Source organism: Panthera tigris, chromosome C1, assembly GCF_018350195.1.
Source record: "Panthera tigris isolate Pti1 chromosome C1, P.tigris_Pti1_mat1.1, whole genome shotgun sequence".
NCBI lineage: Eukaryota > Metazoa > Chordata > Mammalia > Carnivora > Felidae > Panthera > Panthera tigris.
Window position 1 is genome coordinate 152,107,647 of NC_056667.1, and position 24,993 is coordinate 152,132,639.

At 34.2% G+C, this 24,993-nt stretch overlaps 2 long non-coding RNA genes across 3 annotated transcripts in view; one reads left to right on the forward strand and one right to left on the reverse strand.

Annotated features, from left to right (window-relative positions):
- Positions 1 to 24,993, reverse strand: part of LOC122241363 — a 178,850-nt gene that overhangs the window by 77,592 nt on the left and 76,265 nt on the right. The window lies entirely within an intron of this gene.
- Positions 598 to 2,353, forward strand: LOC122241364. The gene is made up of 2 exons (XR_006221461.1): positions 598 to 675; positions 2,219 to 2,353. It is a non-coding gene; the product is annotated as an uncharacterized LOC122241364 (long non-coding RNA).

Below are 24,993 nucleotides of genomic sequence, written 5' to 3' on the forward strand. Positions count from 1 at the left end.
TGTTGACTATTGTTAAGAGTATGTTTCTTGGTTTGTCTCTCTCTTTCTTTTTTCCTTTGCTCATTTTTTTTTTTCTTAAATTCCACATAGGGAGGGGTGAAAACATATGGCATTTGTCTTTCTCTCCCTTATTTCACTTAACATTGTACCCTCTAGATCCATCTGTGTTGTTGCAAATGGCAAGATTTCATTCTTTTTGTGGCTGAATAATATTCCATTACATATAGATCACATCTTCTTTATCCATTCATCCATCAATGGACACTACTTGAGCTGCTTTCATAATTTGGCCATTGTAAATAATGTTGCTATAAACATAAGGGTACATGGATCCCTTTGAATTAGCATTTTTCTATTCTTTGGGTAAATACCCAGTAGTGCAATGGCTAGATCACAGGGTAATTCTATTTTAACTTTTTGAGGAAGCTCCATACTGTTTTCCACAGTGGGTCCACCAGTTTGCATTCCCACCAACAGAGCAAAAGGGCCCCTTTTCTCTACATCCTCGCCAACGCTTGTTTCTTAAACAAGGCAACTTATAAGCAGCAGATGTCATAAAGGCAACTGTTAGAGCACTGCCAGTCTCTTGGATATTTCTACCACTCCAGTGTTACAAAAATCTTAGCACCTGCAATGCTCAGGAAAAGAAAGCAGCAGGGATAATAAGCCACAGGAGTAAGAAAAAAAACCTTTCAACCTTTCAACTTAAATATAAATATATAAGTATATAAATATATATATATATATATATATATGATGTAATATATAGCCATTTATATTATGAAAACCCCAAAGGTATTTCCACCTCTGAAAGGTATACTATCTTATCTGCTCACCCCTTCCCCTCTGCCTTTCTCTTCTCCAAGACCCAGCGTGCTTCATCTGGCTTTAGTCAGAGCCTTCTTTCTGGCTCTCTCTCTTCTTTTTTCTTTTTCAAATTTCAGAGGAGTCACAAGGATATTTTTAAAGCACAAATTCTTCATTTCATCACCCTGTCTTCAAAATGGACACAATACAATAACATTGCAGTGTTTTTAGGGATCAGAGGCTCAGCTATCTGTAGATGATAGATAGACACATAGATGCATACTTAGATGGCAGATATGTAAATACACAGAAAGACAGACAAATATCCATTAAATGATAGCAATTAGTCAACTTAAAATATGCAAACATATTTTCATCACCTAGGGTTTAGACAACTGCTTTTCATGCAGGCATCAGCACACTCATACACACAAGATCGAACTATAGATTTTTGCCTTCTTACTTAACTGGGACTTCTTTCTGTAGTTAATATACAAAACCAGCTTCTCTTTTGAATTCCTTCACTAGGGTAGAGTAAGCTTGGAAATCAAGTGTCACACACAAAAGTAAACCTGTAAAAAAAAAAACAAGCAAAAAAACAAAAAACAAAACAGGCCCCTTTCTGCTAGAACTGTAGTTACTCTTCTATTGACACTAAAACCTGACCTCTCTTAAAACAGTTTTGCAAGTACTTTTGAGGTAGAAGCCTGCCTTAGAACAGATTTCTGGCAATTACTATGGGCAGCAGAAAGGAATAAATAGTGGCTTATGAAGGGGCTCAGTTCGGGCACCATTTCATTTAAGCTAGTTGTGATCACTTGCGCCAGGGTTATTATATGTGGGTTCAACCTTTTATTTTAGTTTTCAGTTGTGTTCCACAGCTGGGCCGTGGTTGGTGCTACTTACTCTATGGATGCTACATATTTAAAGACACTAGTGCATTGTATTTGTACTTGTGATCTTTCATCCCCCCCAATTTATTGATAAAGAATAGACTTGATTTTTACCACCAACCAACAACCCCACAAGAGGTATCAACCACAATGCTCTTTCTATTATTTCCTGCAGGGGTTGTCAGACTTTCCTGCTGGCACCCATTTTCTTAGATGGGTGTTCAAAAATTAGCTTTGTTTCCACACACACGCGCGCATACACACGCACACGCGCACACCACTAAATTTCTGCAAAAAATAAGAAGATAATCCAAATGTACAAATCATGATAATTTCTTTGGTTGGCAATTTAATAAAGAAGTAAAATTCTTGACATGACACTTAAAAACAGTCTTTTTTGGAGGAAAAAAGGTTTTTTTTTAAGCTTCATCATCAAAGATTTCCTAAAATACAAACTAAAATATAAGGCTATTGTTACTAATTAATTGCTATGATTTCTATTGTTCTTTCCTTTATAGGCCAGAATACCATGGTTCTAAACCGTTTCATGATAAATCTGATGCATCAAATTGTCACTTATTGGAGGAGACCATCTGTGCTTCAGTGTTGGCATTCTTCATCGCAGACTAATAAATTTGTCATATTCATAACTATTTCAGCCAATAAATCCATGGATAGAAAATCTGATCATGGGATGTGTCATTAACAAACTGTTACTTCAGTTTGAAACAAAAGCACCTGTTTTCCCAATTCTTAAGATCTGTAAGTTTCCTTGCAAATATTTGTAATTCTGGTTTGCTCTGGAATAGACATACAAAGCCAAAGACTCTGTCCTATTTGCCAAAGACGCTGTCTGCCTAAGGATACTTTGACTATCTGAAAATGCCATTATCTTATGCTAATGATGTATCACCATAGTAAGAAATAATTAATTATTCAAAAACATATGACTGCTTGGTAAGTCACCCAGTGTAATGGGGTCGATACAACTTAGCAGCTAGTGTAAGTCACACTAATTTTGTGGAACAAACTGTTTATTTGATAATTTAATTTTATTAAGATGTTTTGTTTGCTTTTGTTTTGTTTTGCATATGTTATCTGGACAGTAAATATTTTACCACACTTTGCCCTATATAAAATTTAGAATTTTGGTGATCAAATATTTCTTCATGTAGATTTTTTAAGCTACTGGTTTCAGCAAAGCGAGTCCTTCACGTAGATTAAAATATTAAATATTTCTATAAGACTTATTATGAAATAATGGTCTTTATGACCCCTTTCTCTGTTTCCATTCCCCAGAGGCAATAGCTTTCAACTCTTTGACCTGGTTAAATTCATTACAACTAATTCTTAAATTTCTTCAGCCTTAGAAGTTATTAATTGATTTCCCAGTATGAAAGATGCAAATTTAGTCATCTGTCAAACATCACTCACCTCCCAAACATAACAAATTGTATATCTCCAAAATTATTTCTATCTCTGAAATATATCTAAGTTCACTCATCCTCTCAATTTTTATATCATACTTTTAGTTAGATCAATATTCAAATCTTAGATTATTACGAGTATTTGAACAGTATTCTTAGGTGAACTATGTGCCAGATTGAGATTGCTTTTGGTGGGGAGGAACAATTTTTTGTTTACACTGAAGATAACATTTATCTTGTTTTTAACCTTTTTTGTGTTCTCTTTCCCACTAATTCAGCTCCAAGTCTTCCCCAAGCTGTCTACATTTTCTCAATATGTTCAAATACCTCACAGGTCCTATCAATTCCCTCATTTTGAAGACAGGTCCCCTGGAGTCTTTTGACCTGCTTTCTATGTCTGGAGCACAGCTTTCACCCTGATGTCCCCTTTAACCAAGATCCTAGGGCAGTATCTTTTTCTTGAGTTAAAGCCATTCTTTCCTAGATTCTTTCTTGGTTTATCCACTCCTTCAGTTCTTGAGAAAGCATATATAAATGGTAAACTTTTTGAGAATTCCTATATCTAAAAATATCCTTGTCTACTTTACATGTAATTAATTGTGTATAAAATTCTAGGCTAAGTGTCCTTTTTTTTCAAAACTTGAATGCCTAGATCCATTGTCTTTTATTTTTTGGTATCATAATAGAGAAATCCATGAATACTTGGACTACTGATTCTTTCTATGTGATCTTCTTATTGTTTGTTTGTTTGTTTGTTTGTTTTTAAAGGTTTTGGCAATTGTCCCATTTACATCAGTGTTTTGATATTTCATGATGATAGGCTTAATGTGGATCATTTTTTCCCATTGAGTATGTTTTTATTGAATAGAGAAACTCGCATCTTTCAAGTCCATGAAATTTTGAATCATTTCTTTGATGATATTCTTCATTTAACTTTCTTTGATCTCCCTTTCTGGTATACCTGCCATTTGGTTTTTGGACTTTCTAGCCTGATACTAAAAGTAATTTTTTCTATATATTAGTTTTGGTCTCTGATTCTGTACGTAATGAGTCTTGGCAATTGATATTTACAGAGGGAACACCTAAAAATTGATTCAAAGTCTACACTGGTGAGTGGTCATTGTCAACTAGGAGCCTGTCTATAGGTGAGCTGGCAGGGCTATTTCATTAAGGAAACTTGGATGTGAATCGTTTTAGGTTTTTTTTCTTCGGCTACTCAGATTCCGCAGAATAGAATCAGCCTATCTCCTCCATGGAGAGTTATAAGCCTGGTTGTCAGTAGCTGAGATCCAAGGTGGGACAGAAACTGGGCATTCAATAAGAAAAACAATTGAAAAGAAAACCTACTTGAAATGATTGCAGTATGATAAAGAAGATAGTTCAAAATAACTATTACAAATCAATATTTTTATGTAATAGCAATAAACACATCTTTTAAAATATGTTCACACTTTTTATCATAATAAATCTAGTTGAAACAAATTTAAATGAATGAAACAGAAATTTGTTGGAACAGAAAATACCTAAATGCCCCCAAAAAGGTTAACTGTATTACATATATTAGAATATATTATGTAACCTGCATTAGATTTTATATTTTATTATACATATATGGCACCTGTTGTTCATGGCTCAGTACCCAATTCTTGGTTATTTAAATAGAAAGAAAAAAAGGAAGGAAGAAAGGGAAAAAAGGAAGGAAAGAAAGGAAGGAGGGAAGGAAGGGAAGGAGGGGGGGGAGGGAGAAAGAAAGAAAGAAAGAAAGAAAGAAGAAAAAAAGGGAAATAAATAGCAGAAGAAAGAGAAGAGAAGAAAAGGAAGGAAGGAAGGAAGGAATGAAGGAAGGAAGGAAAGGACAAAGGGAGGAAGGGAAAGAAAAAGAGAGGAAGTAAGGGAGGGATTTATCTTTTCTAGTTCTTGCATTCCTGACCAGTAAAACAGAATGCCAGAATGTCAAATGTGTACTTTATTTACTCTCAGAATTTTTACTGGCTTAGTGGAAATGTCTTCATGTTGGAAGTGGCCAAGAATATGGAAGACACTGAGAACTTGCTAACCAGTTTATGCAGGATAGAAAATATTCTAAAGTCCCCTCCCTCCACAACTAATACTGTCCTTTATTAGATGTTGTAAATGCTGAAATACTGAAAATCAGAATTTCAAAACCATAAAAATAATGTAAATTTAGCTCTATGGCCATCTCAGTGCTTTTCAAGGCTCTGGTCTTTCAATAAGCCTTCAGAGTCAGAAGTGCTGAACATTTTTCTTTCTTATAAAAGGCAGTAGTAACCTGGCACAAACCAGAACAGTGCAGTCAGAAAGCCGGGGAAGTTTCTTTTGTTACATAGAACAAAGGAATGAGCTACACAGTTTAAAACCCATCAGGGTTTCTGGAATAAGTGAAACTTTTTTGTTTGTTTCAGAACTGTTAAAATTCTTATATACCAAAGGTTTTACAATCAAAATAGTCTGTGCTCATGGTATCTCAAGGAAAGGAAACAACTTATTTGAAGAAAACTACCTTTTAAAAAAATCTGACTTATGGCCTTTTCTTTAGAGGGTCACATGACAAGAAGAAACAGATGTTCAAGACAATTGGTATTCAGCCCTCTCCAATCTTGCTACATAACTCCAAGAAAAAATAATTGGAGAAGGAAAGAAGTACATTATATATTCTCTATATAACTTCAGTAATAATGATCATTTTTAACTATTATTAACTGTGACTTTCATTCTATGTATCTTCATTTGCTCGGTTTTATAAATGTTAAGAGTTTGGAGGACTTGAATTTTACTCTACTACCTTCTTTTCTTCATGGAAAGTAGTTGATAATTACCATTAATATGCAAGCACTAACACAAACATAAGTAGAACATGAACGTGACACACAGACACGTCTCTTATATGATTCCAGTTTAGCTGGAAATTAAACTACTACTTTTTCTGAAATTTATTGGTAATAAAAGTCAATCATTCAAGAAATGTGACAAAATACTTATGTGTTCATTGAAGACTTTTCTTATTAGTATTACTATTACTTATAGACAGTAACTGGGGAGTCAAAATTAATGCCTATTCAGCCACACTTTCTCTTTCTTATAATAATAATAACTTACTCTTTTTGGGGAAACTACCCTTTCCTATCAATAATGCTGTCAATAATCAGTCAAGTAGAACCAAGATACGAATACAAAGATGAAATCCTGACATCAAAACTTATGCCATGCCTAAAACATGTCTTTCCCATCCTGAGACCACATCTAAAAAAAATTACTTAAAGTTATATCTTTTTGAACAATGCTTAGGTAAGAGACACAAATATGGAGTAGTCATTGTATGACAAAACTTGTAATGAATCTGAAAACAATTTTAAAATATAAAGAATAAATCATCTCAATAAAGTTATAAGACTGAATATTATGTCAAAGATGTGTGATGGGAATTAAAAAGTAAATACATTAATTTTCATCTGAATAGTTTAATTGTCTAAAATATACTGAAAGCAACAAATACATGGCAGAGAGAATGGTCAAGAAAGAAATTAATTTAAGATTTTAAATATAGAGAGTTAAATAAGTTTCAAAACCTTAACTAAAAAAACAGTACTTTGCATTCTATTTGTGTTTGGATCTGTTAGGATTCTTTCTTTTCATCTTAGAGATAAAAATAGAATTAAAAGCACATCAACTATCACAATTAGTATAAATGAGATCAAATTAAAATCCTAAATTAAGAATCAACTATATTTAGATGGGCTAAAAAAATACAAACTCTATCTGCTCACAAAAAGGTAGTTAAAAGGTGAGAAAATGTTAAAATATTATGTTAAATATTTAACATAAAATATTACGTTAAATGTTAAAAAATGTTAGAAGGATAGGCAAAATATAGAGATTAGATCTTCTCTTCTCTCAAAAAAATACTAAGAAGGAAGGGGAGAAGGAGGGAAGGAGGATAGAAGGAGGGGATGAGGAAGGGAGACAGGGAAAGGTAAGAAAAAGTTGGTAAAAAAGAGAAGGGAAAAGGAAAAAAAAAGAAGAAAAAAAGAAAGAAAAGAAAAAGGTCAAACATTAATATGCCCTTCCCAAATTAATTCCAGAAAGGTCTTTTTTAAAGTTTTACTATATGCATTTAAGTCTATGATCAATCTTAATTTTTGTACAGGTTGAGGTTTAGATTGAGATTCATATTTTTCTATAGGAATTACCAATCATTCCAACCTCAGTGATTGAAAAGATTCTCTTTTCCCTATTGATTTTGTACCTTTTCAAAAATCAGTGATCATTTTAGTGAAGTCCCCATAGTTTAATTTTGCTTTTGTTTCTCTTGCCTCAGGAGACATACCTAGATGCCAAAGAGGTTACTGCCTATGTTCTCCTCTAGGATTTTGATGATTTCCTGTCTCACATTTACGTTTTTCATCCATTTTGAGTTTATTTCAGTGTATAGTATAAGACAGTGGTCCAGTTTCATTGTCTTGCATGTAGCTACCCAGTTTTCCCAATACCATTTGTTGAAGGAATTTTTTTTCCCATTTGATATTCTTTCCTACTATGTTGAAGATTAGTTGACCATATAGTTGTAGATTCTATTGTTTCGTATTGGTCTGTGTATTCATTTTTGTGCCAGTACCATACTGTTCTCATCACTGCAGCTTTGTGATATAACTTGAAGTCCAGAATTGTGATGTCTGAAGCTTCACTTTTCCTTTTCCAGGGTTGCTCTGGCTCTTTCAGATCTTTTGTGGTTCCATACAAATTATCATATTTGTGTGGATATATTTCTGAATTACCTCTTTTGTTCCACTGATTTATATATATATATTTCTTCACCAATACCACCCTGTCAATGCAGAGGTCTTTCACATTTTTCTGAATTTATTACAGAATTTTATATTAGCATGAATGTACATGAATTTTTGTTCTTGCACTTTCCAGTTGCTTTCTAGTAGTATACACAATGCTAATGATTACTGTGCAGTCTGATCAGAACTTTTAAAATCAGGTAATGATTTCTCCTTTCTAATTCTTATTTAGTATGGCTATTTTGGCTCCTTTGCTCTTCCAAGTAAAAGGGCACAGAAATGACATAATCTAACTAGTTTTTAAACAGGATCATTCTCGTTGTCAGGTTGAGAATAGTTTGAGGGAGACAAGGGTTTATTAGTGCATAGCCTATTGGTATAGCACTTAATAAAGAGAAGATGGTGATTTGGAGTAGAATAGTTTATATGGAAATGATAAAAAAAATGCTTGAATTTGCATGTAGATTGTAGAGTTGAAAGAATTTAAAGGCAGAATGGAAGTAAGGTAGGCAAGAAATAGAGGAATCACAGACGAATTTATTCTTCATCTGAGCTATTAGAAAATTTGGACTTCAGGGCACCTGGGTGGCTCAGTCGGTTAAACGTCCGACTTCAGCTCACGTCACGATCTCGCGGTCCATGAGTTCGCGCCCCGCGTCGGGCTCTGTGCTGACTGCTCAGAGCCTGGAGCCTGTTTCAGATTCTGTGTCTCCCTCTCTCTCTGCCCCTCTCCCGTTCATGCTGTGTCTCTCTCTGTCTCAAAAATAAATAAACGTTAAAAAAAATTAAAAAAAAAAAAAGAAAATTTGGACTTCAACATCCGTACTGTGTGCTAAGAAAAATCTTATTTTTTAAATTAATGCATAAAGGTTTTCATAAAAGAACTATCTAAAATAACAATAAAAGAAGAAATTGAGGGGCTCCTGGATGGCTCAGTCGGTTGGGCGTCCAACTTCAGCTCAGGTTATGATATCACAGTCTGCGAGTTCGAGCCCCGTGACAGGCTCTGTGCTGACGGCTCAGAGCCTGGAGCCTGCTTCAGATTCTGTGTCTCCCTCTCTCTCTCTGCCCCTCCCTCCCCTGATCATGCTCTGTCTCTCTCTGTCTCAACAGTAAATAAAAGCATTTAAAAATTTTTTTTTAAAAGAAGAGATTGACTACTTAAATATCCAACAATCATACAGTAAATATTGTATGACAAAAAATAGAGAAATGATACTTAAATATGATGCTATATTATATAATTTTATAAAAATTATATATTTGAAAAATTTAATGACATGGGATATGTTCATAAAGGAGTATTTTTGTAAAGAAATTAACACAAAAAACTATAAGGACAGTAAAAAAAGGGCAGAGGGGACTCCTAGAGCAGTCACATTAATCTGTGGGACACAATAATGGTGGACGCATGTCATTATACACTTGTCAAAACCTATAGAATGTGCAACAACAAGAGTGAATGCTATGTAAACAGTGAAATTTGGGTGCTAACACTGTGCCAGTGTAGGTTCATTGATTGGTACAAATGTACCACTCTGCTGACAAATGTTGATAGGGGAGAGATTGTACCTGTGTGGGGGTAGGGAGTATAGGGGAAATCTCTCTACTTTTTGCTCAATTTTTCTGTAAGCCTAAAACAGCTTTAAAAAATAAAGTTTATTGAATAAAGTATTACTTGTTATAAATATATACGTATATATACAGGTATGCATGTACACATATACATATGTACACGTGTGTATGAAAGAAAAATGGTAATAGTAATTAGCTCTATGTCTAGAATTGTAGTACACTTTTTATAGCTTTCCGTATTTTATAAAATTATCATGCATGTTATGTTCATAATTTGAATATAAATAAGAAGTTATTTTAAAATACAACTATCAATATATATGTGATATTTCTGATGAAATCAAAAGGATTTTTTATGAAAATAACAGGATTAAAATTAAATTTTATATATAAAGATTTAAATTAAACAAATTGCTATGTATGGCGAACAAGTATATGTTTGCACAGTTAATATATGGCTAATAATAGAGGAAGAATGGTTATTACAACTGAATGCCTAATGAAACCAGGATATAATCTTTTTTTGAAAAAATTAGTGGTAAAATCATTTTTATTAGTCAAATTTTAATTTTTCCTTTTCCATATATTTTCCATCTGTTTAGAGGGTTTTTCTGCAGGGATGAATCCAAATCATCTGATTAATGCAAAGAATGGGTAACATACAGTATTCTATTTAAAAATCATATTATTCAGAACATTTCAAAAATAAAGAAATTATACACATGTACATCTATATTTAATTTGACCTGAAAGCCATTATTATAATGTGTAAATTATGGTTTGCTATGGCTACATTAACAGGCTTTTCTTAGTATTTAAAGGTCCTGCTACGAAATTTGGAATATTTAGGTCTATGAGATAATCTTATGAACTTATTATAAATATTAGTATTTAATTTAAAGTATTTTCCTTTTTTAGGATTTGTGGTCAAATATTGAAATATGAAAATTCTCTATATTACACAATATTCTTTATTTTCCCTGGTTTCATCAGCAATAGTGTGTTTCACTTGCCCATATTACAGTACATTACAAAATTAAAAAGTAAAAACATCAATGATCTGGTTGATTTAGCAGAATGGTTTTTACTTCATCCACAGATGGTACATGAATACAGAATTCCAGATTAGCCAATGGAACACAGCCAAATGTATTAATCCTTGAAATGCTTAGTTCACCAGGTTGCTTTGAAAATTAAATGAGATAATGCATGTGCAACTCCTGAGAAACCTTCACAGCACAGCAGCACATGAATGTTAGCTACGTGATGGTGGTGACATTGGAAATGACAGCACTACTCAAGAGCAATGTTAAATTTAATTGGAAAGAAATCAATGGAGCACCAACTGAGTTGAAGTTTCCTGGATGCAGATTAGGACAAAAGGGCAAAATCATACCACTTCCTAACACCAGAATCTTGCCATTCAAAAAGCAGAGACCCATATAGAGAAAAATAAAATACAGAGTTACATACACACAAGCAATATACATCGGCACAAATGGAAAGGTAAATAAAGTGGAATTAAGGGAACACCTTTAATCAGGGAAGTCTAAAATATGGTGATATGTCACGCAAAATGGTATCCATGAGGAAGAAGATCCCAAGTAGTCCAGCTTAGGGGGAAAAGCCACTTGTTCTTTCTCTTCTATCATGTTACTAAATGTCTGGATTTTAATCTCAGAAAGAAATAATTGTTTGTGACAGGTCAAGTAGAAACTGATAAATATTTAAGAGCAGCTTTTGGAGATAACAAGACAAATGCTTTAGAGAAACCAAAGCTTATTTCTTTAAAGCTTTTCAATATAGTATTAGAGCTCCTTTATATAGAGATTTATCAATTTTAAATAATGTAAAAAACAGTTTTAAATAAATGTGTGTGTCTATGTGTGCACTCACACAATAGTATCACAAAGTTCACACATATTATCCTATATATCAGTGATGACAGTCCACCTCTCTTACAAAGTGTACTAGGAATTTTCTGGCTAATTTACAAATTTAATTTTAAAAATTTGAAGAAAGAAAGAAGGAAGGAAGGAAGGAAAATGGAAACATGCTTATGCAGAGTTGGATCTGTGCCCTCAATGATCCACTTACTGACTACACCATATGTTAACCACTTAAGATGTTTGAGGCACAGAATTCATTAGAGATAAAGTCAGCAGGATAATTACAGGGAATTGAAATCAATTGAATACTGAGTTTTAAGTCCCATTAATCCTTAAAAATTTCCAGCTGCTATTGGATAAACTCATAGAGTGGCTACCACCTTATATGAGAAATAAGTTGATTTCTTTTTCATAAGAGACATTGTTTTTGTAAAAAGAAAATTTTCTCAATTGATGTAAATATAGGAAAAATACACTAAATCCAATTTTTTTAATTTCAAAAGACTAAAATTCTTGGCTAACCCTGAATCTAAATAAAAAATGAAAACATATATATATTGAACATTTACATTTGTAGAATCAAACCAAAATGGAGTAGCTTATGTCAAGGACAAAATGGAGATGGCCAATGTAGGCTCATAAAGGAAACTTAACCTAATGTTATAGGAATTAAAGGTTATAAGAATGTACTGTTCTTCTCAGAAATAGTAGAGGCCACCAGCCAATCCTTTATCCAATAACAATCTCTTAGTCTGTGAGCAATTCAGAACTCATCGCTCCTGTAACCTTGAATTTCCCAGTTTGCAGGTTGAAAGCCTGGCAATAAACTTAATTTCTGCCTTGGTTTTATTTTTCAGTATGCAAAGTTTGGTTTTTGACACATTATATGTGACTGGTTCCCTTGAGGCACATGGTTGTTTAGCTAGTTTTTGCCTTACCTATGTGGTAGTAATTATAGTTTAAGAACAGAAGTTGGATATTTCTCAACATTAACACTCATGTCTACCAATGTTAGTGTTGCCACGGGAGTCATTTCCTTCTTTGTTTCTATAAGAAAGGGACAATAATACTTATCTTCTTCACAGGAGTGCTGTAATATTAAATACTAATGCCGGTGATTTCCACAGGCAGAATTTTATTAGGAACCCAATCAAATGATCCTACACATCAAGGAGAAAATAATAAATTTTTCATCTTGCAAAATTTGAAACCACACTCTCTTCTTACACACTGTGATTGTCGATATTCTCCCACAATATTATAGCTTTTCTTCCAACTTTTAAAAAATCAGCATATGTCAAAAAAGATAACATCTCTTACAATAAAAAGGGGTGAAAATAGTATTCTCTGGTTGAAAGGAGCCTTATGCATACTTGTGTTGGATTCCTCAATCTTCAAAGGAGGTCATTCATATAAATTCAGTAAAGACAGTAATGTGTGAATCTGATACTACCCTGACCCCTATCCACCTTCGAAGACAACTCTAACATCTCAAACAGTAAAATTCAGACCAAAAGCTACTTCTCTTGCTGCCAAACAGATAGATAGCCTATATCTGAACTCAATTTACAAAACAGGGACATCACTATATGTTAGCCACTTTAATAGATTCAACTTTATTTTCAGAATATACATCTACCTTCAACAGAGAGTAAAGCAATTCAAGACTAAGAGAAAAAAGTGCTGACGGGCCAATAAGACAAAGATAAGAAAGCATCAATTAACCTCCATTGATAGACTCTTAAAAAAAAAAAAGAATAGTGAATCAATTTACTCATCTTCAAAACTGTTTCTGTGGTACTATTTCTCTTCTTCTAAGTTTCTAGATGTGGTAGACATATTCATGCACAGCATGTTGTAAAAAGCTGTCAGTAGTTCTGATATAGTCACCCCAAGGTCTAATCCTATTATATTAGATAAAAAAAAATACAAGGATGCTCACAAGACCAGCCCTTCTTAAGAGACATCAAGAAATACATAAAGTACTTTGGGTGCTTGGCCCCTAAGTGTTTCTAGAACAGTAACAGGCTGCAAACAATCTATGAATCTAGAGATGGCAGTAAACAGGATTGCTTTCAGTTTATGAGCTGTTAAGCCTGTTTCGTAAAGTAGTTCATGGTGACTGACAGTTAAAACATTGGGTCATTCACTAGTTCCTGTGTTATGTGCCAAGTGGCACAAGGCCATGAAAAATGATGGTACTAGGAGAAAAAAATCTTACAACAAATGCCCTTCTTGTGCAACCACCTATAGGGAAGATGAACAAAAGTTGTAGAAGTAGTTTAAAGCTATACACATCTCCACAAGCAAAGTCTCAGATGGCTGCAACCAAGGTAAATAACCACATATAAAAGACAATTTTCAGTGACAACCCAACAATGTCAATATTATAGCATTATTTGGGGCAGTGTGGGTGGAGGAGTTGGACAAGAAGTTGGAACCAACTTTATCTGGAGTCACCCACACTCAGAATTGTAACAGTCTAAATCAATTATCTCAGTTAGTGTTTATAAAGATTAATTCTGTGTTTTGGTAAGTTTGCACCAAATATACTGTGTTATGACAACAAATAGTTCCCTGTGTGATCTATGTCATAAGCACATACAGTCTGAACTTCTGGGTCCACGTTGTTGATTGAGCAAGGAGCATACACTGTAATTCCCCTTACTACCCAAAATTAATTGAAATATTTGACAACATAAATAAATTAAGTATGGGAAATACATTTACAGGTGCCAGAATCTGAGAGAGAATTCACAGAAGTAACAAGTTAATTGGATTAGCTATGGAGTGTTAGGACTAGGTAGTAACCACAGCACTTCAGGTTCCCTGAGAAGAAGCCAAAATTACTGAGAATTACAGAGAAGAAGCCAAAATTACAGGCCCCTTGCATGTTCCACAGGACTGTGGCAGGAAGTCACTGCTGGAATAAGCCACTAACTTTGACTGTGTAGAGAGAAATCCCATAAACCAGAAACCAAGTCTGCATTTTGAGCCTGTTGAGCTTGAATTCATGGTATCCACCCAATACAGACCTCCTTAAAAGCAAAATAAGCCTATAGAGCCCAAGGAGAAGCAACACATAAAACACTATTCAAAAAGGCCTCTACTTCTCAAGATGAAAAAGCACCCATTTTCAGAGATTCACAAAGAAGATAAACTCACAGAAAGCAATTACAGGACGTGTAAAGAATGCCATTTCCAAGAAGGAGAATTTATACCTGAAGAGAGAATGTAATTAGATCTATCTGGACTTTGAAATAATTATAGTAATCCTCAAATAGGTAGAGTGAGAAACAGCACTCATGTACCAGGAACAGAAAAGTTGTGCAAAAAATAAAAGTAAGTATATAGAAAAAAAGAAAAGAAAAAAAGCAAGAGTCTTAGTAAATAAAAACATGACCACTTATATTTAAAAAATCAACAAACATGGTCTATTAGTGATTAAGCCACAATTAAATAAAGAACTAGAAAATTAGGAGAAAGAACTGAGGATATCTTTCAGAATTTAGTTAATAGAAGGAAAGAGACACTAAAATATGAGACAGAAAATAGGAAATATGGAAATAGCATGGAAGGTCCAGAATCCATCTAACAGCATAGCAGAGAGGCAATTTTTCAAGAAATATTGGCAAGGAAATGAATAACTAGCAATGGGGAAAGCCACAAATTCCAACTGAAAAAGTACAGCAAACAGTAAGATCAATTAAGAAAAAAATCCTATATTAGAACATTATAACAAAACTGTAGAACTAAACTATAAGGAGAAAATTCTAAAAGCCACTCAATATATATAGCATGTACAAAATAATGGTAATTAATTGACATAGCTTTCTATATTAGGGGTCTTCAAACATCCTCCCCAAAGGTCCAAGAATTGCTAAGAAGACTCACAGCACTTACAGTATAGTCCTACTCATGGTTATGATTTATTACATCAAAAGATGAAAAGTAAAATGAAAAAAGATAATGGGAAAGGCTCATGAGGCAAAGCTCACAGGAAACCAGGAGCAAGCTTCCAAATGTCCTGTCCCACTGGAGTCTCACAAGATGCACTTAATTCCTCCTTAATGGAAGTTGTGATAACATGCATGAAATGTCATCTACCAGGCAAGCTCATTAGAGACTGAGTGCCCAGGGTTTTGAGCGGGGGCTTGTCATGTAGGTACCTTCCGCCCAACATGGACCAACGTTTCAGATTCCCAGAAGGAAAGTAAGCATTCAGCATAAAGTATGTTGTTTGTACAAACAGTTTAGGTACAGTGAGCCGTTCTTATCAGGAGATGGTGGAAAGCCTCCCAGTCCAAGGTCCCAGAGACCAACCAGGTTAATCTTGCAAGCAGGCCTTTCTAAGGCCTTTTCTGCACACCTTATTAGCAGAGGCAGATACTAAAAGACAATGAAGAGCAATTCTGCTCCACTGTCTGTCTTCAAACTTTAAGCAGTTATGCAAATGATTGTTGACAGATATTGTAAAAGGACAAAATGAGAGCAAATTATTACCTGTTTTCAAAAATCCTTCTGTATTTTATTCTTTTACTACATTATATTGATCTCATTAATGTCCATGTTTAGTTAGCACTCCATGCTGATAAATTGCCAAATCGGTATCTCCAAATCATATGTCTGTAATGTGTTCTAGGCCAGGATTTTCAGTGTGCATTGAGAATGTCTACATTTCAATAAATATCTCAAAGGGCACCTCACACTCAATAAGCCTTAAATGATTATTCTTGTGATTGAAAAGCAAAACTTTTTTCCTTTATTTCATATCTACCAATGTCACAAATCACACAATCTAGAAATCTCATAGAAAATTCAAGAAAAATCTATCATAAAAGAGTTCCTAGAACTATAATAAGTATGTTTTGCAAAGTGGTTAGGTCTCAATTACCAAGGTCTCAGTGTACAAGTACACAAAACTTAATCATAGTCTTATATATCAACAAAGAACATTTAGAATTTGAAATAAAATAATACAAGATAAATGTCACCAAAAAAAATAATAATAATAATAATAAGCACTAGCCAAATATGTGCAGGATCTGTACCCATTTTCAAGATTTATTTAAAATGCTATGATATTTTAAAAGGATAGGAAAATACATCAATGAAACAGAGAGCCCAGATATAAATAGGCCTGCACTGACATTTAACTGATATTTGAAAAAGTACAAAGGTAATACAACAGAGGGCAAAAGTTTTGTCTTTTCAACAGATGATGGTGAAATAATTAAGGCTCCAAAAATAAAATGTAATAAACTGATGCATCCTCACAACTCATTAAAAATTTCATCCAGCAAAACAATGAAACATCTAAAAGGAAACATTGGAGGGAAGCTGAATGATCTTGGGGTGGGTTATGAATTTTCAGATTGTAAAATAATCATAACCCATGAAAATAATTGAACATTATTATATTAGAAGCCCATACTCTATTAAAAGAATGAAAAGTCAAGCCATAGACTGGAAAATATATTTTCAAACAATGTATATAATAAAAGATTTTTATGCAGAATATACAAAAACCTCCTAAAGCCCAGTAATAATTAAACACAAAGTTAAAATGCTGGGCAAAAACTTTGAACAGAATCATGCACTCTTACAGTGTGAGAAGCTCTCTGGACTCATTTCCCACTGAAACAAGTATACCCTATGAAAATTATTTAAAGAAACAATCATTTAATGTCTCTGGAAATTGTCCTAGGGGCATACAGCAAATGAATAAATGTTTACACGCAAGAAATTCTACTAAAATTTGATAAGAACATCCTTCATTCTGGGAGTGTCCATGTATGAATGCAGGGGGATCCTCCCCCAGGCCCCAGTCAAGAACCACAATGTCACTAGAGGAGGTACAGGACACAAGCATTTCTTATCCACCCTAGATACATGTTGCAGCAGCTAAATTCAGGATGGGTGCAGCCAAGAGGTCAGGAGTTCCCTTCTTCCATCCAGGCTACACATGTAGAGGGATAGCTTACCCCAGGCATGAGACGCTGAGAATACTGGGGACCTGAACACCATAATCTCAGCTCATCATAAGATGAAGAACCCACACTGGGAGAGGTAAACCAAGAGAACCAGAGGCTACTGCCTCTGCCCAGCATGTTGGTTTTAACACAGGGTGTCATACCCAAAGAAGACTGCCTCTGTCTTTGCCCTCTGACACAAAGTGGTAGTTCTGAGATTTTTCCCTGGGGGAGAAAGAAGCAGGCCACAAATACAGAAAGTTCCAAAGCTCTCCTATATGGAACTGACCTTATTTAAAATAGAGCATGGGAGGGGTGCCTGGGTGGCTCAGTCAGTTAAGCGTCAGACTCTTGACTTTGGCTTCAGGTCATGATCCCACAGGTCGTGAGTTTAAGCCCCACATTGGGTTCTGTGCTGACAGCTCAGAGCCTGGAGCCTGTTCAAATTCTGTGTCTCCATCTCTCTCTGCCTCTCTCCTTCTTACTCATGTGCTCTCTCAATCTCTCTCAAAAATAAACAAACACTAAAAAATGTTTTAAAAATAAATAAAATAGAGATGGGAAAGTCAAACCTTTTAAAAATAATGAATATTTTAGTGGTAACCAATTAAGAGGAAGCTGGTGGCTTCCAAAGAGCAAGAAGGTAAGCTGAAGGCTCATTAACACAGAGAAGTAAAAAAATAAATATCTAAGAAGAGTCTTGATAGACCTCAGAATGATGTCAAAAACTAATCTTGAAAATATTTGGATCAGATTAGGGAGCAATGGATATCCTAGGACTTAGATGAAAACAATAGGGAAGGCAGCTACAATTAATAGAGCTTAATAGCTGGGTATAATAGTAAAAAAGGCAACAGTTCAACGGAGTCATTAGGGAAAGAAACAGTTGAGAGAGCCCTACTAATGCCACTGTCATCCCAGGTTAATGTGCACATGCCTGAGGAGTGACATTGGAGGCTTCACAGTGTGAGGGAAATAGCACTAAACTTATATGGCAAAATGCAAAAAAAATCACTATGGACCCATCCTTCATATTATATAGAAAAGCAACTTCAAATGAATCATAGACATAACTGTAAAATTATAAAATATTTAGTAGCAAACAGGTTTAAATTATCATGACCTTGGGGTAAGCAACGTAGTTTTTTAAATTTATTCATTTTGAGAGAGACAGAGAAAGAATCCCAAACAGGCTCCACACCATCAGTGCAGAGCCCAATAAGGAGCTTGAACTCACGAACCGCGAGATCATGACCTGAGCAGAAACCAAGAGTCAGACGCTTAACCGACTGAGCTATCCAGGCACCCCGGCAATGGTTTTAATATAATGCCACAAGGATAAACAGTAAGACTAGAAAAGAGAAATTGGAATTCATCAAAATTTAATACTTTTTTGTTTCAATAGATACATGAAGAAAGTGAAAAGATAGCCCACAGAATAGGAGAAAATATTTTCAAATCTTATATCTGTTAAAGGACTCCTATATACAATAAATCAAGAACCTTTACAGCTCAATAATTAAAAGGACAAATAGCCCAAAGTTAAAAATGCACAAAGGACCTGAATAGACATTTATCCAAAGAAGATATGTAATTGGCTAATAGGGCACATAAAAGGATGCTCAACATCACTTGCCATCTGGAAAATGTAAATCAATATAATGGAATGTTATTTGACAATAAAAAGAATGAGTTACTGATATGTACTGCAGTGTAGATGAACCTTGAAAGCATTATGCTAAGTGAAAGAAGCCAATCACAAAAGACCATATATTATATGATTTCATTTATATGAAATATCCAGAATAAGCAAATACACAGAGGCAACAGGTAGGTTTAGAGGTTGTCTACGGCTGGGAGATTCAAAAGAAATGGTGGGGAAAGGTGACTGCTTAAGGGTATGGGGTTTCCCTCTGGCATGATTATATGTTCTAAAATTGATTGTGTAGACAGTTTCATAATTCTGGAGATATACCAAAAAATTTATTTGTTCCTCTTAAATTAGTGAATTTTATGTCACAAAAATTTCATTTCAATAAAGCTGAGACTCCCAAAAAAAGATTTGAACACATATCCTGCCAAAGATACAGGATAGGAAATGAACAGAAGAAAAATTGTTCAGTATCATTTGTCATTTAGAAAATGCAAACTAAAACTAGAATGAAATACCCACTAGAATGGCAAACACACAGAAACCAACAATACCGCATCTTGGCAAGGATGCAGGAAAACAGGAGCTTTCATTCATTACTGGTGGAAATGTAACACAGTATGGCCACTTTAGAAAATAGTATCGTAATTTTTTTTATAAAGTTAAACTTGCACTTAACATATGGCCCAGCTCTATAGTGTTCACACTCCTAGATATTTAACCAAGTAAATGGAAAACATAGGTTCAAACAAAAATCTGTATGTGAGTGTTTATAGTAACTTTATTCATAATCAACAAAAACTTGATGCTATGGTGTGAATGTTTATGCCCCTTCCCCCAAATTCATATTTTGAAATCCCGATTCCTATTGTAATGCTATTAGAAAGCAGAGCCTTTGCAAGTCATAAGATTATTAGAGCAGAGCCATCATGAATAAAATTAATGCCCTTATAAAACAGACTGTAGAAAGACCCCTCATACGTTCTGCCATGGAGTGTACAACAAGAAGTTTGTGATCTGAAAGAGGACCATTGTTTAACCATGCTGTTCCCAACTGCAGACTTCCAGCCTCCAGAACTGTGACAAATAAATTCTATTGCTTATAAGCCACCTAGGCTGTGGGATTTTGGTATAGCAGCCTCAATGTACTAAGTCACTGGAAATAACAAAAATATCTTTGATGAGTGACTAGGTAAATAAATCATGGTATGTTTATATAACATAATACTACTCAGCAATAATTGAAAAAAAAGAACTACCCATTGATTCCTGCAGCAACATAGATGAATCTTCAACGCATTATTCTAAATGAAGCCAGGCCTAGAAGGTTACATATTGTACAATTCCATTTATACAATCCTATAAAAAAGATAAAATTATAAAGATGGAAAAAGATTATTGGTTGTCAGAGCTGAGGGTGGGGAGGTGTTGAATACAAAAGGACCTTACATTGTAATTTTTAGTGTGATGAACTCTTTTTTGAATGGTACTGAGTAAGAGAACACATGACTATGCATTTATCAAAACCCACAGAACTGTGATTTTTACTATATACAAATTTAAGTAAAATAAACCAGGATTCGGGGTGGATCCTAAGATAAAATACAAACTCTACCAAATGAAACTAACTGTATTACAATTTATGAAATAACCTCAGTGAAGAAAGTGGAGAAAAAGGGACATTACTTAAGTAACTTTTGGAAAATGGTGTTTGAATAGAAACTATAATTATGAAGACAGAAAGAACTTTACATAAACACTGTACTCTAATTAGTAATTAGTAAATTTGATCCTCACAGAAGAATGGTTTGCAATCCTAAAACTAATTTACACATGTAGTTGGGTTGAGCAAATATGTAGAAAAAAAATTGTAGATAATGTGAGCCAGATTTATCACTGTCAGAGAAAGACAGGAAAGAATATCCAATGGAAAATAGACAGCTTCTTTCTTTTCCATAAATGGTGTTGGGCAAACAGAACGATGACATTCAGAAGAATGGAACTGGACCACTTATACAAAAAATGAATCCAAAATGGATGAAAAATCTAAATGTGAGACAGGAAATCATCAAAATCCTAGAGGAGAACACAGGCCATAACCTCTTTGACATCAGTCATAGCAATTTCTTACTAGCCATGTCTCCAGAGACAGGAGAAATAAAAGCAAAAATGAACAATTGGGACTTCAAGATAAAAAGCTTCTGCACAGCAAAGGAAATAATCAACAAACTAAAGTCAACCTTCAGAATGGGAGAAGATATTTGCAAATCACATATATGATAAAGTGTTAATATCCAAAATCTATAAAGAACTTATCAAACTCAAACCCTCCCAAAAAACCCACAAATAATCTAGTTTAAAAATGGGGAGAAGACATGAATAGACATTTTTTCCAAAGAAGACATACAGATGGCTAGCAGACACATAAAAAGATGCTCAACATCACTCATCATCAGAGAAATGCAAATCAAAACTATGATGAGATACTACCCCATACCTGTCAGAGTGGCTAAAATTAACAACACAGGAAACAACAATTGTTGGTGAGGATATGGAGAAAAGGGAACCCTCTTACACCAGTGGTGGGGATGAAAACTGGTGCAGCCACTCTGAGAAACAGTATGAAGTTTCCTCAAAAAGTTAAAAATAGAACTACCAATGACTCAGCAGTTGTGCTACTAACTATTTACCCAAAAGATACAAAAATACTAATTTGAAGGGATACATGCACCCTGATGTTTATAGCAGCACTATCAGCAATAGCCAAATTATGGAAAGAGCCCAAATGTCCATCTACTGATGAATGGATAAAGAAGATGTATACACACACACACACACACACACACATTCACAAAAACATACAATGAAATATTACTCAGCCATAAAAAAGAACAAAATCTTGCCATTTGCAAAAACATGGATGGAGCTAGACAGTACTATCCTTAGCAAAATAAGTCAACCAGAGAAAGACAAATACCATAGAATTTCATTCACATGTGGAATTTAAGAAATAAAAAAGATGAACATGGGGGAAAAAGTGAGAGAGAGGCAAACCATTAAATAGACTAACTATAGAGAACAAACTGAGGATTGCGGGTTGGGAGGTGGGTCAAGGGACGGGTTAAATGTGTGATGGATATTAAGGAGGGCACTTGTACTGAGCAGTCTTGTATGTCAATATGTAGGTAATGAATAACTAAATTCTACACTTGAAACTAATATTACACTATATGTTAATTAACTGGAATTTAAATAAAAACTTGAAAAAAAAAGTTCCAGAAAGAGTGAGGAGAAAGAGGGAGAACTACAATATTTTGAAGGGATAGTAGCTGAGACATTTCCAGAATTCAAAGATAGGAATTCTTACATTCAGGAGCCACAAAAAATCCTGAAGGAAAATTTTTTAAAAAGAGATGTAAGAAGACTATATACAGAACAACACACATAAAATGCTTCTTTCTGTGTCCATATACAGAATCTGGCACATAAAACTTAGAAACACATTCTTTTCAAGCACACATATTACATTTATGAAAACTTAACATATATGGGATCCAAAAACATATCTCTACAGAGGACAAAATATTGACATGATATGTACCATAGTCTCTGTGCACCATGCAATATAATTAGAAACCAAGGGCAAAGTTACCTAAAAAATAAAACTTGAACAAATTTGAAATATATCTATTTATATATATTTGAAATATATATAGTCATTCCAATTTTCTTACAATCTTTTTTGACCCGTGGAGTACTTAGAAGTATGTCAGTTAATTTCCAACATTTGGGGATTTTCTAGATCTTTTATTGTTAGAAACATCTAATGTAATTCTATCATGTTAGGAGAACACATAATATTCTTTATGGCTTCAAACCTTATAAACTTATTATAGCTTGTTCTATGGCCAAGCATATTGTCTATATTGGTGAACATGCCATGTGCACTTGAAAATAATGTGTATTCTTCAGCTTTAGGGTGTAATGTATAAATATGAACATTAAGATAGGTGATAGTGTTTTTAGATCTTCTATGACTTGTTTGATCTTTGGACCCCTTATATCAATTAAAAAGAGGATATATATATATATATATATATATATATATATATATATACCAAAAGTTAGGTTAGATTGACACCTAAGGTTCTAGATTACAGTTAATAATATCAGCATGAACTTATTTTCATTTTTAAATGTATAGAGAAAGACCCAAAAATGCATATAGAGGGGCACCTGGGTGTTTTAGTCAGTTAAGCGTCCGACTTCGGCTCAGGTTGTGATCTCATAGTTCATGGGTTCAAGCTCTGCGTCAGGCTCTGTGCTGACAGTTTGGAGCCTGGAGCCTGCTTCAGATTCTGTGTCTCCCTCTCTCTCTCCCCCTCCCCTGCTTGCACTCTATCTCTCTCTCAGAAATAAAAATAATAAAAACATTTAAAAAAAATTTTTAAATACATATAGATTGTGTGTACACATAAGCTAGTATATTGTTCCTACCTCTATATACTGACAGGGCCTAGAAGCAGTGACACCCCAGTAGCAGTGAGCACCCAGATCTTGGTTTCTAAATCCTATTCTCTAATAAAAGGTAACCAGTATTCTTTAGATAAATGGTTGATTATAAGGCTGTGGCAATTAAAATACAAAATGAACCTGTAGCTTCATATAGCAAGTGGCAGAAAGAAAGGAAGTGGTCTTCAAAGAAAAAAAAGGTCATATTTAGCATCATCATACTTAAAACATGCATTTGTAATCCAAACACTTTCCTACTTGCCCCTCCCACTCTTGTGCTGAATTTTAGTATTAGGCTTTCAAGTAAAAGAGAGGCTACATTACTCCTTCTCAGAAGAGCCATCATTAGAAACGCATCCTCTTGTTTTCTTCCATTTAGAGATGTCAGCTTTAAATCAGTCTCAGCTTTCAAAGCTAAATGAAATCTCACTTCCCAAAGCAATATCACCATCACCAATCAAACTAAATCTACATAACATCCTGAGACATTATTGTCCTTGGAAATTAAATGATACGTGATGTATCCCAATCACTCTTTAGTTAATATACATGTATTTTATGCACTCTTAAAGCTAAAAGAGAACTCTGACATTGAAACAATAGTTTTTGTTTTCCCAATGGTTTTATCTGAGATGTAATTAATTAGGTATCTACCTTCTATGTCTATTTCATTGAATCTGTCTCACTTCATAAGTTGTATCATTGATGTGAGTTCTAAGTCCTGGTTCTTGTCTCACCTAAGCCAAGAACTGACTGCACAGCCTTATAGAAGTCATTAACTGCTGAGAATTAGAGGTATCCCCTGCAAAATTAGGAGAACAGAATATATTTCCAATATTCCTAAGACCTAAAAAGTTGTGCTTTTATTATTTTTATTGTATGAGCTAGGTGATTTAATCAGGTCTGTTTTTTCTTTAAGTTTATTTATTTTTATTAGTAATCTCTACACCCAACATGGGGTTTGAACTCATGACCCTGATCAAGAGTCTCATGCTTTTTTGACTGAGCCAGCCAGGTACTGCTAATCAAGTCTTTAAATAAGAGTAAATCTGTCTTCTACTTTGGGCCTGTAATTATAATACTGGCTCCATGTAATTATTAGTCCAGAGTTTTTATTTCAAGATTCTCTTAAGGTAATTAACTGTTCAATTAGTAAAGAGTATATATAATTTGGTAGCTCAAAGTTTACCAAAAGACATCAGAAGCAGCTTCATTAGTACATCCACTAAACCTCTATCATCATCACAAGATTAGCCTCTTCAAGTTGTTTATTCAAGGGGTTGTGACTATTTGTTTCTCTTTGTTATTGTAAGTTCCATTTATAACTGTAACATGTATGTGATATTATCCATCAATCAAACATGGTCTAATCAAGAATATGTATCTTATATTTTAAAGTTTTTATTTATTTTGAGAGAGAGAGAGAGAGAAAGAGAGTGTGTAAGGAGGGGAGTGGCAAAAC